The sequence below is a fragment of the Desmodus rotundus genome, chromosome 7, assembly GCF_022682495.2.
Source record: "Desmodus rotundus isolate HL8 chromosome 7, HLdesRot8A.1, whole genome shotgun sequence".
In the NCBI taxonomy this organism is placed as follows: domain Eukaryota; kingdom Metazoa; phylum Chordata; class Mammalia; order Chiroptera; family Phyllostomidae; genus Desmodus; species Desmodus rotundus.
Genome location: NC_071393.1, coordinates 65,940,289 through 65,950,727, shown reverse-complemented (window position 1 = coordinate 65,950,727; position 10,439 = coordinate 65,940,289). Strand labels below are relative to the sequence as shown.

The 10,439-nt window shown below is 38.3% G+C and overlaps 1 non-coding gene across 1 annotated transcript; it reads right to left on the bottom strand.

Moving 5' to 3' along the window:
* Positions 1-2,646: 2,646 nt before the first annotated feature.
* LOC112312095 (small nucleolar RNA SNORA41) lies at positions 2,647-2,777 on the bottom strand. Its single transcript, XR_002975543.2, has one exon. It is a non-coding gene; the product is annotated as a small nucleolar RNA SNORA41 (small nucleolar RNA).
* Between the last annotated feature and the right edge of the window lie 7,662 nt (positions 2,778-10,439).

Sequence of the window (10,439 nt, the reverse complement as noted above, 5' to 3'; positions counted from 1 at the left end):
GTTTCTAATATAAATAAATTTAAAAAATAAAACAAAGATATTTTTTTTCCCGAAAGTTTGGGACAAAAACGTAGGTGTGCACTATACAAGGGAGCTCATTAGACACAGCAAAATATGGTAAATTGCTGCCACATGACGAAGTGACCGTTAAAGCTCCTGCTGATGTCAGTTTTTAAAGGCCTTCACCCATATACCTAACTTTAAGCATTGAAAAAACATCCAATTCGTATGGCTTCATATGCAGCTGAATTGTGTAAAGGGTGGGAAATTCTCCATGTTGATGAATTTTACCCTCATTTTTAAAAACTTCAGACATGTATTCTGGCCTTGAGCACATGATTATAGACAACTAATGATATTTCCCAAATGAAATGATCTGCTTTTGCAAATGGTTCCGGTTTTGTGGCCAGTCTGTGTCCTCTACTGCCATCTGGTGGCCTCTGGGCCGACCGCCTTGAGGTCTCACAAAGAGCCTTCCGCAGAGTAAAGGGCGTTTGGCAGTTGCCTAGGTGGGGCCAGAATCTCTGCACGCTGTGGCGCACTCCCTGGATCCCTCCTCGGCAATGAGTCTACCGGGGCAGCAGCACACTCCGCCTGGCTCAGAACCTGGACTCCTGAGCTGGCGTGAAGCGCAGGGCCCTTCCAACTCATCCTCTCCCCATTGGGCCTCTGTCTGTTACACCATTCTGGAGATGAGTCATCCCACAGAAATCACTCAACTACCCAGGAGCTGACCTTGTGTGCTTGGCTTGATGAATGCTGGGTAGCCACTCACCACTCTCTACCTGGGACTGGAATATTCTTAGTCTCAGTGAGAAAAGATTATTCTGTGGGGTTTCTGGATTTCACTTTCTTGTCTAAGGCCCATTGTTTGTTGCTCTGTGTCCACGCCCTTCATCTTCGCTTGCCCAGCCGGTGCTGACTCAAGTTTGAAATTTGATTGATGAGCAGAACAAGTGGCAATGTGGTCGCTGTGAGACAGTGCTTCCTATAAATATGCAGGGTCTGTGCACTGAAATTATCAGAGGTCCCTCTCCAGAGCACAGGGGATCTGGGAGGGTGCCCTGAGCTGAACTACTTCACTGGTGACTGAGCTGTGATTCAGAACAGGAGAAAAGGCTGGAAAACACTTTTACTTGGTGCTATTTTTTTTATTATAATAATGCATTAAAAACTTTCCAATTACTAAAGCAAATTTTTAGAACTGTCCCTCCTATTAGCTTTGCCTGTACACTTTACAATTGTTTGTTTGTTTGTTTGTTTGTTTGTTTGTTTTGGAGAGCCCTGACTCTACCACTCCCTTATTACCCTTAACCCCAGAAGAGGAGGAAGAAGGAGGATGGGTAGAGGAGGAGGGGAGACCACTGCCTTTGGTGTTTTAACCTACCTTTCCCTGAATAAAAATTCAGAGGGCAGGGCCTCCTTGTATAATTTTGTAGGGCCCCAGGCCAGGGAAAGCCTGCTACCAAGCTACTGCTTGTTGCTTCTCTTTAAAATTCAGATGCCATTTACTTAATGGGAGTGGTCTTCTGTTTCTTTTGTTTTTCTTTCTTTCTTTGCCTACATTTTCCTGCCTTATTTCATTCATATTTTATGTATTTTATGTTGCATGTTATTCTTGATTCTACTCCTCATCTTAAGCTTTTATTTTTCTTACCAGAAACTACCTATGTTCTGGCTAGAGTTAATGAGTTGTCTTTGTTAATTTTTGTCTATTTTACCTTGCCTTTGTAAAGTTTTCTTGTTTAAAATATTTTCCAAGTCCAAGATTCCAATTGTATTAAAATACAATTTAATTTATTTTGCTTTTTTATAATTATGTGTTTCCTTTAGTATAAAGAAAATGCTATGCACCTACTCTTATGCTTTAGGGAAAGCAAGAGGACTTCAAAGAAAGTCATGGCATAGAAGAAATAGGACTGATGTCTTTATAAATCTTAAAGATAATTATGATGAAGAGAAACTGTTCTTTGTGAACCTAAGAAGCGAAGCCAGGTCCAATGGTTACTTGTTATAGAGGCCAAAAAATAGAAGGAACTGAACACTTTTCCAAAGATGAGCTGATTTAAAATTGGACTCTGAACCTCCGGATATGTTAGAGGTATTTCATGGATGCACTTCTCCTGCCCTGATAGGTTATTGAAACATGTATTCAAATATCAGCTGAATGGTTGAAATGGATGACCTTGAATGTCTTCTCCAGCACTAGGATTTGGTTTCTTAGCAGCGGTGATGTTTTTTAATTGACCCATCCATATTCTCTAATGTAAATGACTGGCCCTCAGCAAAATTCTAAAGTAAGGTGTAAAGTGTTTTGCTAGTCCCCAGAACAGAATTTATCAACTGTGGTACTCTGACATTTGGGCCAGATAATTCTTTGTTGTGGAAGCCAGTCACGTACACTGTAGAATGTTTAGCAACATGCCTGGCCTCAAACTACTAGATACCAGTAGCACAACTTCTCCCCAATTGTGACAATCAAAACTCTCCATGCATTTCTAAATGTCCCTGTTAGAGCTAAATAGCCTCCCTCCTTGAATACCAGTGCCTTGGAGAGAGATAATAAAAATTCCAAGAACCTAATGTCTAACTTCTCCAAGATTCTTGTATTTATTTATTGATTGATTTTTTATTTTTATTTTCTTCCTGTGTCTGTCACACACATGCCCACTTTCTGTTTTGCTAAGAAAGAGATGTCTAACTGTAACAATTCCTTTCCCACAGAGGAATGCCACAACTGCTACCATCAGAACAGCTGCAGACCAGTAGCTGTTGAACAAAATTCTTGTATTTAAAGAGAAACCTACAAGAACCATCTATATTACACATCCAAAACCAGAAATCCTCCCCCTATGTCTACCTCCTATTCCCATTTCTGAATTTTCTATCCTTATTTTTTAAAGATTTTATTTATTTATTTTTAGAGAGAGGGGAAGGGAGGGAGAAAGAGAAGGAGAGAAACATTGATTGCCTCTTGGGGACTGAACCTGCAACCCAGGCGTGTGTGTTGACTGGGAATTTAACTGTCATTTCAGTTTGCTAGACGATGCCCAACCAACTGAGACACATCAGTCAGGGCTGAATTTTCTTTCTTAACTGGTGTTATCACTTGATCACACAAGCTGAATGCTACAGTTCTCTTCCTCAAATAATCAATAATATTTTAATAACTATGTGTGGTGCCAGGTAGGTATTAATGACTTATCAGGGGGATCACTTCCTAAGTTTTATATATGTCTGCTACTTATAAATAACTCATCTCCCTCATTTCCCATAGCTAGTTACTTGCCGTATTCTACAGATTTTTTTCCTGCTCTTGAATCAGTCCTCTTCTCATTACCACCTTTCACTGAGGCCACAGAAAAAAACTTCCTAAATAGTTTCTATGCCTCCAGACTTGTCCTTCTTAGATACATGTTTCACATTGGCCACATAAATGTGACCACTAGCTTCCCCACTTAACAGTCCTCTGGTCCCCATCACCTTTTAAATGGTGTAATAACCTCTGATCTGGCCCCTGCCTGTCATTCCACTGTCATCTCCCAAATCCCCTCACTTGCGCATAACTCTTCAGTGACAGCAATCTGAGAGGAAGGTGGCATGCAGCCTTCAAAAAATTTTTTTAAATGTGATAAATATGTATGACAAACACTTCACCCCATCTTTGAGCCTCACCCTCTCCTCCCTTTTTTTTTTCTTTTTGATTAGCCCAAGGATGCTTATGACAACACTGACTCAGTGATGGGCTGGGTGGGGGTCAGGACTGTTTGTTGCACACAGCAGTGAGAAGTTAAGACATTAGAACACTAATGGGACATCAGAACCATATCATGTCAAAATGGTTAACTCGAAACATCTCACTTTGGCGCATATGTTTCTTACTTCCAGCCTAAATCAAGCTGTGGGGTCTAGTGCTAGCCCCAGACCAGCATTTTATATCGCTATCAGCATGGCTCCTTTCACACTAGACTCAGTCCTCTTCTACTTGGAGAAGCTTCCCTGAGGTCTTCCCCCTCTCCTTTCCCATAGCAGGAGGAAGAAAAGCAATCATCACAGCAGACTCAGCACTGTGAAGGGTCAGCACTGAAATAACCCTTATCTTCCATTAATTTCCCCCATATACTTTCCCACAATTTTCCACCCCTAGAAGCCCAAACCCCTTTTCCTTTGTCTTGTCACTTCTTCACAATTTCTCACCCTATGTTATAATAGTATATAATCCCATGTCTAATCACCTCTTTGGGTCTTTATTTCTTTTCAGTGAACCTTCCAAGCATGTAAAAATTAAAACATTAATGTCATAAAATTTGTATGTCTTTTCTCCTGTTAACTTGGATTTTGTCAATTTTTGAGCACCAGCTACTAAACCTAAGAGGATAAAGACAAGTTTTTCCTCCCATACAATTGAAATTATCATGTGTCCACCTTTGAAGCAAGAACTATGTCTTATACATCTTTATAACCCCAGAACCTAGCCAAGTGAATGGCATATAGAAGACATTCAGTATTTACTGAATGAATGAAAGTAGACTAAGTCAGAAGGAACCTTAGAAGGCATCCTACTCAACAGAGGAACTCCTGTGGAACATTTTAACAGTCATTCAGTCTCTGCTAAAACATTAACAACAGTGGTGCCATTGGAGAAAATCACTCAGACATGGTGCCACAACAAATTCCTGATCTCAAACTGCAGCTGGATCCTAAAAGCTACACCTTCCAAGCATGTAAAAATTAAAGCATTAATGTCATAAAATGTGTATGTCTTTTCTCCTGTTAACTTTGGATTTTGTAATACTACTAGTCATGGCAGCTCTTCATTTGCATAGCTGCTACTTCAAGTTCTTTTTACCTTGTTCTCAAATGTTATTCTAAAGTGCGTTTGGAAGAATAACCAAATGATAACAAAGAGAGAGAGAAAGAAAGGAAAGGAAAGAAGAAAAGGGCACCTGCCCTGGCTGTGTGGCTCAATGGATTGAGTGCTGGCCTGCAAATAGAAGGGTCACTGGTTTGATTCCCAATCAGGGCATATGCCTGGGTTACAGGCCAGATCCCCAATAGGGGGCATGTGAGAGGCAACTGATCCATGTATCTCCTGCATTTTTCTCTACCTCTCTTTCTCACTTCCCTTCCCCTCTCTCTGAAAGTAAATAAAATCCTCAAAAAGAAAAGGGCATCTAACCAGAAGAATAATAAGGTGAGTCTAGGTCTGTCACATACTAATACATATTATAAATAAAAAGTTAAAACTGTGGTATAGGCACCAGAATAGGCAGATAGATGAATGGAACAGAATAGTGGGGGGAAAAAGAGCTCAAGTATATTCAAAGATTTAACATATTTAATGGCACTTTTTTTTTATTGTAAACTGATTCTTTTCTTAAAAAAGTTTATTTATTAATGCATTTATAGAGAGTGGGGAAGGGAGGGAGAAAGAGAGGGGGAGATACATAAATCGCTTGCCTTACACACTCCCCAAGCTGGGCACCTGACCCACAACCCAGGCATGTGCCCTGACTGGGAATCGAACCAGCAACCTTTTGCTTCGCAGGTAGGCACTCAATCCACTGAGCCACACCAGTCATGGCTGATTTTTTTCTTTTACATTTAAAAAAAAAATTAAATTATAGTTGACATACAATATTATATTGTAGCTTTCAGGTGAACAACATAGTTATTAAACAGTTATATATAACTTACCAAGTGATCACCCCAATAAGTCTAGTAACCATATGACATCATATATAGTTCTTACAATATTATTGACTATCTTCTGTATGCTACACTTTACATCCCTATGACAATTTTGTAACTGCCAATTTGTGCTTCTTAATCCCTTTACCTTTTTCACCCCTGTTGCCAACCTGCCTCCCCTCTGGTGACCATCAATTTAATTTGTTCTCTGTATCTATGAGCTAGTTTCTATTTTGTTTGTTCATTTATTTTGTTTTTTTATATTCCACATATAGGTCAAATCATATGTTATTGTCTTTCCTTGTTTTACTTATTTCACATAACATTTAACCTCTAGGTCTATCCATGCTGTTGCAAATGGCAAGATGCTATTCTTTTTCATAGACAAATAATAATCCATTGTATACATGATCTTTTAAAAAAAATGATATTGGAACAATTGCATAACTATTGCATATAAATTAAGTTGCATTTCTATCATACACAATACACCAAAATAAATTCTAGACAAAGACTTAAAATAAAAAAATCAAAACCATAAAAATATGAGAAAAATGTAAGTAAATACTTACATAATCTAGGAAGATGAGATCTTTCTGAGTATAACACTACTGGCAGAGACTAAAATCACAATTGAGTTTACATTGAAATTTTAAACTTTATATCCAAAAAATTACAAGAAATAAAGGTAAAGTTCAAGTGAAAAATTAAGGAAGGATGACAGAGCAATATAAAGCTAAAATATTGGTAGTATTAACATTGAAATGAATAGAAAAATTGATATTAAAAAGCCAATTTACAAAAAAAGTTTAAATGGGCAATAAATCTATGAAAGATTATTTATATTTATAGTGGTTAAATGCAATTTAAAACACAATGTCATTTTGTGCCAATCACATTATTAACATTTAAAAATATACATTTATTGATTCCAGAGAGAGGGAAAGGGAGAGAAACATCGATATGAGAGAGAAACACTGATCAGTTGCCTGCCATATGCACTCTGACCAGGGATAGAACCTGCAACCTAGGTATCTGTCCTGACCTGGGATTGAATCTGCAACCTTTTGGAGTAGGGGACAATGCTCCAACCAACAAAGCCACCTGGCCAGGGACACATTATTAACATTTTTAAATGCATAAGACAAATTGTTGAGTACACACACACACAAATAGGCACTTTCTGCCCTGGTTGGTGTGACTCTGGATTGAGTGCCCACCTGGGAACCAAAGGGTCGCCGGTTCAATTCCGCACATGACTGGGATGAGGGCCAGGTCCCCAATCGGGGGCACACGAGAGGCAACCACACATTGATGTTTCTCTCCCTCTCTTTCTCCTTCCCTTCCCCTCTCTAAAAATAAATACATAACATCTTTTAAAAAATGGGCACTTTCTTATACCTCTGATAGGACTGTAAATTGGTACACCACAATTTTAAATGGGAAGCCATTTAATATCTTATGTGTACAGGTTAAGGATTGTCTACCCTTGCCTTGGCCAGGTGGCTCAGGTGGTTAGAGCATCGGTCCCAATACACCAAGGTGACAGCTTTGCTCTCTAGTCAGGGCACATACAAGCAGTGAATGCATAACTAAGTGGAACAACAAATCTCTCTTTCTCATCAATACATTTTTTAAAAGATTTTTAAAAAGAATTGCCTACCCTTGGCTCAGCAGTTCTGCTTCTAGGAATTTTTCTCAGGAATACTCTATGTGTAAGGAGTTACCTATTAAAACATTTATTACAGTACAGCATTAATTTTAAAAAATTATAAGTACAGTGTAAATAACAGCAAGGAATTGACATTTAAAGTATAATAAACCTAGAGAATTAAATATTATACTGGCACAAAAATGGTAAAGAGTGGCAGACGCCATGTCTGGCGGAACACAAAGGCAGTAAGAAGCAGCTCAAGAAGCAGGCCAAGGAGATGGGTGAGGAAGATAAGGCATTCAAGCAGAAACAAAAAGAGGAACCGAAGAAACTTGAGCAAAAGCAAAGGCCACAGTGAAAGGCTCCTGGCCACAGGTGGAATTAAGAAATCTGGCAAAAGTGAGCTGTTCATTGTGCCTGGGGCAATCCTTAATTCCTTTCCAGTTTTAACATCTAGATTCCCTGTCATAACATCTGTTGCCACTTGTAGCTACAATGAAGTTTTGTCTTGGAGCCTGTTATACCTTTAAAAATAAACTTTTGTAAAAAAAATAATAACAACAAGGAATAAAAGATGTCCATGGTATATTTTTAAGTAAAATATACTGCACTGTGTGTATAAAAATACACACACACACACACACATTGCATCCAATTAAAAAGTGGACAAAACACTTGAATAGACATTTCTTCAAAGATTTACAAATGCCCAATATGCACTTGACAATGATGTTGAACATAATTAGTCATTAGGGAAATGCAATTCAAAAGCATAATGAGATACCACTTTACCACTTCACCTCTGCTAGGATAGCTATAAAAACAACAATAGAAAATAACAAGTGTTTTCAAGGCTCTGGAGAAATTGGAACTCTCATGTATTGCTGGTAGGAATGTAAAATGCTGCTGTGGAAAATAATTAGTTTGGTGGTTCCTCAATAGGTTAAACAAAGAATTACCATATGGTCCAGCAATTCCACTCATAGATACACACAAAACAGGTGTTCAAACAAAAAAATGCACATAAATGTTCATAGCAGCACTATTCATAGTTGCCAAAAGGTGGAAACAACTCAAATGTTGATCAACTGATGAATGGATAAACGAAATGTGGTATATGTCTATATGATGGGATATTTCTTATTCCACTGTGCTACAACATGGATGAACCCAGAAAATACGCTAAGTGAAAGAAGCCAGACAAAAGGCCACATTTTGTATGGTAGGGGGATAAATATCAAATTACTCTAACTGTCCATTGGGTGGTCATTTAGGACTGATGTTCTAATTATTCTACAATAATCCTGGATTACTTGAATCCTTTTTAAAACCTGCTATGGAATAATATTCAATGAAATAAAACAGTGCTTATCATATAGTCATATTATTAAATCAAAACAGTATATTTAAATGATCCCAATTACATTGTAAAAAAACAACAACACAGTGCATAGGAAACAAAACCTCCTGGAAGCGTATGTGCCAACCTATTAACAGTTATATTTCAGTAGGGTGATTATAAGTAGATTTTTAAAACTACATTTTCAAAATGTCTGTACTGAGGAATTTTGGATTCTAAATATATTTTAAAGGTTATCCTTATATTGAGTCAAAAACTCTTCTTAAATGGAAACTAGCTAGGGGGGAAATGGTAAGTTAGAGTTTTAAAGGTAAATAACACCAAAGAATCTGGAAACTACTAAAGTAAAAGAGGAAGAGAATTTCAGAGAGATGAGTAAGCATGTGCTTAGAAAAATCTCTTGCATGACTAACAGAATCAAAGAAATATAGTAGGGGAGAAGTACCCTTCAAAAAGGGAGAGGTGAGCGAAGAGAATAGGATGTGATAGTCATATTTTTAAAATATATTTATTGATTATGCTGTTACAGTTGTCCCATTTCCCCCACTTCACTCCACTCCGTCCTGCACACCCCCTCTCTCCCACATTCCCCTCCCTATAGTTCATGTCCATGGGTCATACTTATAAGTTCTTTGGCTTCTACATTTCCTACACTATTCTTACCCTCCCCCTGTCTATTTTCTACCTACCATTTATGCTACTTATTCTCTGTACCTTACCCCCCCCCTCTCTCCCTCCCACTCCCCTGTTAGTAACCCTCCATGTGATCTCCATTTCTGTGGTTCGGTTCCTGTTCTAGTTGTTTGCTTAGTTTGCTTTAGTTATTGTTTTAGGTGTGGTTGTTTATAACTGTGAGTTTGCTGTCATTTTTACTGTTCATATTTTTTATCTTCTTTTTCTTAGGTAAGTCCCCTTAACATTTCATCTAATAAAGGCTTGGTGATGATGAACTTCTGTAGCTTTACCTTATCTGAGAAGCACTTTATCTGCCCTTCCATTCTAAATGAAAGCTTTGCTGGATACAGTAATCTTGGATGTAGGTCCTTGCCTTTCATGACTTGGAATACTTCTTGCCAGCCCCTTCTTGCCTGTAAGGTCTCTTTTGAGAAATCAGCTGACAGTCTTATGGGAACTCCTTTGTAGGTAACTGTGTCCTTTTCTCTCACTGCTTCTAAGATTCTCTCCTTCTCTTTCATCTTAGGTAATGTAATTATGATGTGCCTTGGTGTGTTCCTCCTTGGGCCCACCTTCTTTGGGACTCTTTGAGCTTCCTGGACTTCCTGGAAGTCTATTTCCTTTGCCAGACTGGGGAAGTTCTCCTTCATTATTTGTTCAAATAAGTTTTCAATTTTTTTTGCTTCCTTTTCTTCTGGTACCCCTGTAATTCGGATGTTGGAACGTTTAAAGATGTCCTGGAGGTTTCTAAGCCTCTCCTCATTTTTTTGAATTCTTGTTTCTTCATTCTTTTCTAGTTGGATGTTTCTTTCTTCCTTCTGGTCTACACCATTGATTTGAGCCCTAGTTTCCTTCCCATCACTATTGGTTCCTTGTACATTTTCCTTTGTTTCTCTTAGCACAGACTTCATTTCTTCATCTAATTTGTGACCAAATTCAACCAATTCTGTGAGCTTCCTGATTACCAGTATTTTGAACTGTGCATCTGATAGGTTGGCTATCTCTTCATCACTTAGTTGTATTTTTTCTGGGGCTTTCATCTGTCCTTTCATTTGGGCC